Source organism: Pholcus phalangioides, unplaced genomic scaffold, assembly GCF_987345545.1.
Source record: "Pholcus phalangioides strain wild (caught in Gottingen) unplaced genomic scaffold, Ppha-v1.0 ptg000015l_1, whole genome shotgun sequence".
Classification (NCBI taxonomy): Eukaryota; Metazoa; Arthropoda; class Arachnida; order Araneae; family Pholcidae; genus Pholcus; species Pholcus phalangioides.
In genome coordinates, this window is record NW_028301608.1 from 65231375 (window position 1) to 65241929 (window position 10555).

A 10555-nucleotide genomic window follows, 5' to 3' on the forward strand; every position below is an offset into this window, starting at 1 on the left:
ACTAACCCGAAGAAATCGAAGCTTCCATACACAAAAATTTCAGATAAAAATCGAAAATCTCGATCTTTGAGATTAAAAATGCACTGAAAAACGAACCACCGGTCAGATTGTTTTAGAATTTTGCGTGAGTACAAAAAATCTATTATCAATTACTATGGGGATTAGTAAAGTGTTCTCTTCAACCTCGAACCGGTTTCGACCCCATGAAATGATTCACTTATCTCACCGGTCCGCAAATAAAAAGTTTGTAAAAAAAATTATATTTCTTCACACCTAAGCCAAAATTGACTATTAAAAAACATTTTTTATTGGATTGATTTGTGTTTATTATATGCGAAATGTCCTTTTGAAAAGAAAAATAATTGATGAATTAATGAAAAATAATTAATGATTAATTAATGTGGGTCGGTATCTTTACTCAGCTCTCAATTTGAAAAAAACATCGTTAACCTCTCAAGCCCGGAGGAGATTTAAATGGTATCGCTGGTTTTCGCAGATATTTTAGCAAAACAAATTTAACTATTAAACTAATCATTGAATTAATTTGAAATTCCATATGTTTATGAAATAAGGTCTTGTCTATAATGTTATAGACTTAGATTTCAAAGTATCACTTTCGTTACTTAAAAATTTATATGACATTTTCTTTCATAAAATTGTTTTTTTTCTTCACTCCCACGGCTGCCAAAAATTTATAACATAGCCTGTAAAGAACTACTGCCTCAATTATATAGAACGTTTTAGCTCAATTGACTGAAACATGCTCTTTACATAATAATTAATAATATCTCGGACCCTCCTGTGTGTTAAGTAGCAGACGTTCATCACTCGCAAGAAAATATGATAAATGAAAATAATATAATAGTTATATGATTGCACAAAGTCACGTTATTCCTGTTTCGAATGCTACCAAACATGTAGAGATCGTGAAATAATATAATATATTAAAAATTAAGATGTATGAGTTGGTGACGTTGAGAGGTAGAAACACATTCAAAACTGTTAAAACTGAGTCTCGCACCTATGCGCGCCTTCGAAGCGAAGAGGATAAAGTTTGTTGAACACACGGTGCCATCTACATGAAATTAAAAAAATGCCTGTCGTTGGGGGTTATCTGTCACAAAAAAAAATATTCTATTAGCCGTTTGTTTAAACTAAGTATATCCATAGTGAACACGCAAAAATAATTGCTCAAATTCTATAGCAAACTTTCAAACAAAGAAGCTGGGGTATTTGTGGTGCATAAAATTTACACCTGCATAAAACGTCAGCATAAAACGGACAGTGTATGGACAGTAAACACATAATATTTATTCATTTTCATGCTGTAAACCAGTTTAAAGCCAACAGTAAATGAAGAGTTATAACGAATAGTCTTGTTTCATTTGATAGGTGGCAGCAGCCATTCCAAAGCAATGATTTTTCCTTCGTTTATAATAATAGACCATATTATTGTTATAAGAATCACTGCTGCCATCTAGGGGTCATTCAAGCATTACGTCAGCATCGATGGGGGTTCCGATTTGCTGACTTTTGATGACAGGAGAGGGGGGTTTGGATGATCATGCTTACGTCATCAACCATACTTTATGAAAATATGAAATATTATTAATGGCATCTTACTCGGTGCGTCAAAAAAAAAAGAAAAATCTTTCGCTAGTTTGTGGGCACCTGAACTAACATTCTCCCTAATGATAAATCCCTTACAGAGCTACTTCAGCGATCTCTAAATGTTTCATGGATCTGTCAAGTTCTCAGGAAATGTGTAAAGGGCTGCTTAAATGCTATGCAAATGTACCCGAACGGCTTATGTGCTCTGGAACTGTGCCACGGGTCATCTAAGCGAACTGTAAATGCGCCGTTCAGTACATTTTTACAAAATTTGGTTTAAGAGGGCAAGCCACATCAGATGACCTTCAGGGCCACATTTGGTCCGCGGGTCAAGGGGTTATCATATATGGCTTAAAGGGTGGGTCGCAATGAATTTCTTAAAGAGAAGTTTTGAGTTCTTACCTTTCAAATAGCATTGAAATTAACAGAAATCTTTTATAATAATATATATAAAGAGGTATTTTCTTTCGAAATTTTAATTTTTTTTAAACGTTTTTTACATTAAAAAAATATTTTTTTTCGTCTGGGGGGGGGGGAGGGAAGCGCACCAGTCCCCTATGCCCCGTCCGGCGTACGTTCCTGGTCCCACCAATACGCGTTAGGACATAGGGGGCAGTCTGATGAAATTTTGCTTACGGGGGGGGGGGGGGGGTCAGAGTTTTGCTGACAGGGAGGGGTCAAAAATGGCTAAAAATCTGCTGTCGTAATTTTCCTCCTGTGATTTTTTTTTTCGCTGATTCGCAAATTATTCCTCGTATTTATGCCGTTCAGCGAGTAAGAAAAGGTTGAAGAACACTGGATTAGTGTACATGGTGTCCTATAACTCCTAATTCGGTCTTTGTCTCATCAACCGTTCATCATAGAGCATGGTTCCAATTTCAAAAATGCGTTCAGAAATCACTCTGTACCAATTTTGAGAGCGAAAATATAGTGTGTCATAGAATAAAAAATATTAATTTTTTTATATGGACACCCTGTTCTAAAAAAAACCAATTAGAGAATTGTTGCCCTGTCTGCCCTGAGGCAACAAATTTCTAATTGGGTTTTTGAGGACAGGGTGTTCATATGGAAGTAAGCATTTGTTATTTCATGACGCACTCCATTTTCATTCTCGAAACTTGTACATATTGATATCGAAAAACACTTTGAGCATTTTTTTAAATTAGAACCATACCTCTATGACGAACGGTTGATGAGAACGGCAGAATCAGGACTTACAGGACACCCTGTATACCCATCAACACTTTGGATCATAAAGATAATTTGATCAATTTATCACAACTACTTTAATTTGCATTTCAAACTAGTGAAAAACAAACCTCTTAGCTGTGTACGTGCATAACATAGAGCTGAAGTTGCCCAAAATATGTGCTGTTGTCAAAGGAAGAAAAACATAAGGGTTCGACCCAGTTGCCGTCACTGCTGGACTAACGCTTCAAAGGCTGCACGACGGACTCATGCAACTATTTTTTTGAAATCTGCAAAAAGACAATTTATTATTTTTTACACGTAATTGAATGCAATACCAAGACGTAACACAAAAAAGCAGCACAACACATAAAGTACACACAACTGAATAGAAGGGTATGATCTCCCAAGGCCAAGGCTGATGCATGAAAATCACACTAATGTTTTCCCGTGGCAACACATCGTCTTATATATATATATATATACACACATGTATGTATGTACAACACGTATATAAAACTATGTAGTTATATTTACAACACATACAACTATATATATACTTGGTCAGCCGAAGCAAGCATGTATTTTGGTGCCCCAGGGTTGGCTCGAGTAAAAAATCTAGACCCGTATGCAACCTATTTTTGGCACCCCCGGCAACGTGTTTTTTTTTTAAATGGACAAAACTTTTTTTGTCTTTCAACTCGGATTTAGTGACCCTCCCCCCCCCCTCCACTCCCGCAACGTTTGAGGAGTGGTTTAACGATAAATTCAACGCCTCCAAACCCGCTCTTTTAACTATTTGCGGCAGGGGGGAGACTCTTTGTCATTTGTGACCCTGATTCTAGAAATGATGTCAAAATGAAAAATCCATATAGCAAATATATAAACTACTTCGTTGCGACTTTCTTGTTAACAATTACAATGTCTACGTATTCGTTGAGATTGAAAAAATGTATAAGTGAATTTTTTTTTTTTCAATTCTGTACATATGTAGTTTGAATTTGTCGCGTAATTTCTTCTATGTTCAGAACTTGTGCTGCCATCTACTAGTGCGTTCCAGAATGAACGAAAAAATTTAATTATACTAAAATTCGTAAAACTAATAAATAGTCCAATTTTGTAATCGAAACTACAGAAAGAGGCAGATATCACTGAATCGCACGTGTTGCCCACCACTGACGTACGCAAGGGAGAAGTTTGACTTCCCCTTTCTATTTCCTCTCTCTCTCTCTCGAGTCGAGTTTTTTTTTTATATTTCACACTATAACCATACTTATAAGAGATACCCCCGGCCCGGCAAACATAGTTCACCATACGGGGTTCCCCGAAGGGAGCATTTATTTTCTCCACAAAAAAAACCAACAACAACTTTACATCTTACCCCAGGGAGCAACCATTAACAACTCGCGAGCAGCAATTTAGTGTCCCTGAGGTTTATAATAATTAATTCACTTAAGTATTATATTTTACATTGTAATTATCACACTGTATAGATATACATTCACATATCATCATATGAGTCCGACAATCATTTGATCTTTCAACATAAAAAAAAAAAAGAAAAAAGAAAACCTATATACACATCGGGTCAGCTGAAATATACAAAAGCAAATCAGTCTGTCTATCACCCAACTTTCCACGAGGTCTAAGAACACTGTGATACAAGTTATATTTGAGTCAATTTATGCATTATAATTTACAGTATTGGATATTAACATATATTTCATATACACTGCAATAAACATGTTTACACGAGCTAGAAGATTACATATTTTAGTAAAAAATCAGTATATGACATAAATTCAAAAACAATAAATAAATTGTAGTACATATTATTAAAATTCACGCACAAAAGATTCAAGTGAGAACTTTACATTGAAAAAATGGTATGTGATAATCCAGTCTAAATCAGCAAATCCTTTTCGTATTCATCAAATGCACTTATATGAACACCTATACAAATAACTTTTCAATAATATCTATATATTTAAACATATACTTGTATATCATAATATGTATTCATTTAAATCTTGTCATAAGAGGACATTAATGGTGATGTATATAATATTCCACGCGCGCTTTTCTGCATGATTGATTTCAAGAAATTAGCTATTTTCTTATTTTTCACCAATGTTAAGATTTTTATGTTATGATCGCTAAAATTGTATTCTTCTCTGTCCCATGCTTCACATCTATACACTATATGTTGAGTATCGTTAGCCTCCTTCTTGCAAAAGATACATAATGAGTCTCGTCTGTGGAACCTTGCGTGATAGACTCCCAGTGCCCCATGTTTCGTTAAAATTGGTTGATGTAGAAGTCTCCATAGATGTTGGTTGTTTTTACCTTCGGCATTATTGATTGTGTAAATATTCCTTTTGTAGTTGAGTTCCACAGCTTCTGCCATTCATCTTGCATATTTTTTATGGCATTTTTCAGTTGTATTTTAGTGATTTTAGTTTCAATGTCAATTTTTTCCTTTTTTGTTGCCTCTTTAGCTTTATTATCCACATAGTCATTTCTTTTATTATATTATTCGCTTTGATCCAATGAAATTTGATATTATTTATCATAGCCAGATTTTGTATTGTACGATGAATTCCATTATAATTGGTAGGGTTTGCTAGCGCTTGTAGAGTGTCAATTTCGAATCACTAGAAGTGTGCACATTTTGAAGGTGATTTTCATGAGTATATTGTACTGCCTGTGATATCGCTGTAATTTCGGCTCTAAATACAGTGCTATGATCACTAAGTCTTGTTAGTTACTCCTTTGCAATCTGTGTGTTTTATAATGCACATAAACACAGCCAACCCTGTTTTCAATCTTGGATTCATCTGTGTAAATTGAATTTACCATAGTGTCCTTTTGATCCTCATTCCAGTCGAACTAACCGTACTTAACAAAATCCAGCGCAAGGCTACTAACGGATAATTTTTTATCAATTTTTATTTCATAAATAGTGAGTGCGTTTTTTGGAGTGAAAACATGTCTCTAAATTCGGGTCAAGTGGAATTGACGAAACAATTTCACAGACCATGGGCGAAGGCGATGATACGGGGGGGGGGGGCATGGGGGAGGGCAACTCCCCCTCCCCAGCGCCAAAGTTAAAGCCGACTGATCTAATGCATTTTTGTACATATGAACTGACATCATCATCACCATGCCCTCCCAGCAATCATCGTGGTCCCCCCCCCCCAGACTTTCAAGTCCATCTCCGCCTATGTCGCAGACTAGCAGAAATGAGAGGCATAATTTGAAAACGGAAAAAATTAAAAGTACCTTTTCTACTTCCTTATTATACTGTATATGTATTTCAAGATCTACTACAAAACATGGAAGAAACATAATTGAACTGGTATTCTTGCTGCCATCTATGGAATAAAAGTTGTTTGTTACAATTCTTTGAATGATTTTGGCTGTTGGTTTTAAACAAGTTTGCAGCAAAAAATGAACAACATGTGATGCAACACTGTTTTTATACTGTTTATTTTTATGCTGCATCCAAGTGTAAATTTCCTGCGCCAAAATATTGGTCATATCGTTATTATGCTTGCTGCAAACCACTTTTTTGTGAGCACATATCAACCGGTATTTTGGAGCATAAGATTTGCTCTATCATGCAGCATAAAAATAAACAGTAAATAATCGTATTCCTCATTATCTATTTTTAAGCTGAAAGCTGGTTTAAACAACAATCAATTTGATTTGAAGAATTATTAATAAATGGTTTTGATTCTACTTGATGGGTGGCAGTAAGTTTAGTTTCAATAGAATTTTAAGGACCAATATCGTGCAAAATTTGTCCGAACCAACTGCGAAATTTTAGCGATGAGACTCCAGAAAAAGATCAAGCGTACTAAACATCCTCCGATGTGACTCTCATAGTTAATAATCCTTCTATATGAACTAAAAAATTATGGAGGGTAAGTTTTGCACAGCACTTTATATATGAATTCACTCATAAAAAATACAGTATTCCCTAAAAAAAATAGGAATCATCACATTCTTGCAACAACGTTACTTGCTTTTCTTTTTGTTTCTTTTTTTCAAAATTATTGGTACACAAATATGGCCACTTCACACATTTCTCCAGGAAAAAAAAAATTCTATGAGGAAATATTAGACATTTTTTTTTTTTTGCACATTGTTCGATAGATATGTTTCACTGAAAAAACTAAAAATTAAAAATATATCTATACATATGTATCGTGTTTTCATAACAGAATGTTATCAACCACGGAAACGCTTCTCCTTCCGTCATCATGTTACTTATCCAAAACACACAAGTGCCTAAATTACATATTATTCTTGTCTAACTTTACGAAGATAATCGCAAGGACTCTATGCAAGGACACTATTTTATCTAGGCGGATTTTAGATAATATTTCTATTTTGTTTACTTCTCACAGCATGGTATCTTCACGTAGTAGTAGTAGTATTTCGTTTTAGAGAAAAAAAATAACTTCCCACCTAAAATCCAAATTATCAGAAAAATCAGGACTTCAAACGAGTATCTTGTTTAACGTTATAAATTGAGTTGTATTAAATATACAGTGGTACGACTGTATTTCATCGAGACAAATGCGGGACATTAACATAATCAATACGGGAAATTGCTGAATACTCCCCAGCCAAAATAATACCCAATTGTCGCAAAAGTTAGCAAAATATGCTAACAGTCATCGAGAACTCAGGAAAAATTGAAGTTTTGAGTTTGTCATGCACTAGCCCCAGCAATCGGCAATCCATCGATCAAAGGAACCCTTTCTCTTCTGGTGACTTTTCTTTGAAAATCCTGATAGTAAAAGTTTATGGTAAGCATAAACTGATTTTTACTTGGCGAATTGATTTTTGGTGATAATTCAGTAAAACCCTGTCAAAACGAAATTCAAAGGACCGGAAATTTGATTCGATATATCCGATCTAGAAACATTTCATATTGTGGCATATTATCTTAAGACATTAACATATCATCTACTAGAAAGGGACCAAAAATTTCAATTCTTATTGTCCAAGTACATATGTCAGGAAGACAAGTAGAGACAGGAAGACAATAGTAGAGGCTCGCGCACCATGCATCAGGGTAGACAATCTTTGGTAAACGAAAAGGTCGTGAAGTAATTCGCTAGTTAAAATTGGTTGCTGACACCGACATCCTTGACGCTATTATTACAACTACTACTACTACTTAACCGTTCATGCACCTCGCACACATTCCTCTACGGAATTTCCAACGAATTGGTACATGCCGGAATGTGTGTTCTGAATGTATGAGTGGCTCTAACCTATCAGAATCGAACGTAGTCAGAATCTTGTTTCGTGTTGTTGCTGGTGTCATTTGCTGATTATTGTTCATTTGCTATCATATTTTGAAGTAAAAATGGAAATGCTTGAATTTTCATGTTTCGTCAGTATCGTGTTGTATGTCCACCAGCTCTCTGCAGAGACACTTTAAATTTGAGACTGGCTCGCATTCACGCCTCGAAGTTGGAAGACCACAGGAAACCAACTTCAGGTGATCACTACTGGGTATCAACGGCTGAACCTGGATCCTCACGATGAGAGTCCAACCAGTACCTCCTAGAGATGGAAGGCCTCCGCACGCTGCTTGTGACGTCAGAAAGTAGTCCACCTCATAATATTCAGGGGAAAACCATCGTTTTGAGGAAAAGAAATGATCGGACTCAGAATTGACGATTTCTATGCCCCACATCCAATCACTATGCGGTATTTGTGAGCCAATTAGGAAGATTCTACGCCAAAATAAGAAGAAACGAAATAGTATACTGTGTTTCAAAACATGGCAAACTTGCTAGGTAGTCTGAATGACGTTTATGGCAACCCGTGCGGAGGCTTTCTATCTATAGGAGGTACAGCGCGATGCCCACACGACCGCACAGAGGTAATCATCTTTTGCCCTGCCATATCCTAAACAGGACCACAACTAGATATGAAAAATATAATTAAAAAAAATGAATAAATAATAAAAAATACTTTGCCATACGACGCAAGCGAGTATTTTGGCGCTCCCGTGAGAAAAGAAAACGTTAAAGGGTGAATTCGGCGTCTCGCCCCTCTAGTCCAACGTACGAGGTCCCAAGTGTCGCCTGCTTCCCCCCCCCCCCTCTCCCAGTTGCGGTTAGGCCCTCTTCATACGGGGAAACTAAAGTCTGGCAACTGATAAGAGAAACCGTTTCCAGAAGTCCGTGGATCGCCTATATTTTTATTACTGTTGTCATTTGTCAACTTTTTCCCTCACGAATTGAAAAAAAAAAGAGATGCATGTAAATGAAACTTATTGTTTAATTTAATATAAGAAAAAAATTCAATAGATAAATTGGTAATAGATAAATAGATAAATTCAATAGATAAAAAATTCAAATAGATAAAAAAACTTTTAAGCGATGGATTTCTATAGTTATTCATCAAATGCGTAATCAATGTAATATGTATCTTTCTCTAATTTTATGGCCCGTATTTTACTTTCGATGAAGCTATATAAATTCGAAAGATTTTGGAGAAATTTTATGATTGTTCAATGCGAATAATTTTCAATTGTTGAATTCCATCTGAAATACGAGGTACTTTCATCAAAAGTCGGGATGGACAAGAAATATAAGAAATATATATATATTGTGAAATAGAGGAAATGCAATGGTTAGAGCGAGGGACTACTGTTTTAAATGAATGTGGTTCATTACTGTAGTTTTTTGATGATGTGTTCGCCCAACGCCATTTATACTGTAGAACGTATAGGACCTGGCCCGTAACTAGGCTGGGGTAATCGAGGTCGAGCCGAATGAGAGCCCCACTCACACAAAAGAAACTTATTTCTCATGTTTCCTAGAAATTCTTACGATTTCTCGTTAGAAATCTGCAAAATGAAAGTGGGGGTGGGGAGACAAGCCTCTGCTTTTTCCGAGCATAGTGGCTTTCAAGAGGATCGCCAAGAAAAAGTCTGCTTCGGGGCTCTACATCACGAAGTCTACAAAAGTCGTCAAAAGTCTACATCACGCTACGGCTTTGCAGGTGGGGGCTGAAAGTTTTTCCGCCAATGAGGATTGTCTGTTAATAAATAGTAAAATACATTGAGGCCCGTCGCAATAATTCAAAAAGTGTCCGTTACGGGGAGTTGTCTGCTAAAGCGTTATGGGAGGTCCCACTGTTGCTGGATGCAGGGCCGCAACTTTGGGGGGGGGGGAACAGGCGGGTCTTGTGCCCCGGGCGGTGGATCCGAGGGGGGCGCAAATTTTATTCTCAAACCTGTCCTTCAACATTATAAGGAGGGGGGGGGCCAAAATGCGCACTTGCCCCGGGTGACCAAGCATCTAGTTGCGGCAGTGGCTGGATGTATTGTTGGTTTGCCTCCATTTTATGTGAAGCTGGATGAGGATAACAAAAAAAATGCTACACTTGAGTGCTCTTGTTTTTCACATCTTTCTTTCTTCCTTCATTCTTACATATGCCAATCAAAATGTTTTGAACTCTCAGAAAAGACACACACACACAACAAAAATTTAAATCCTGTTTGTCCAGGATTTTATGTAATCCTATTTCACATTTCATTGACCATAACTATTTTTTTTTTAGACTAGAACAATTGTCCAATCACAATGAGTTTCTTATTCCCGATAACAAAAATCTAAACAAAAACGTAATTTTGATTCGTCGTTTTGCGAGCGATAATCGGCGCAAGTGCAAGGCATAATTCATTCACTTTTTTTTTATAACTTTCCGGACTTGTTCAATCCTT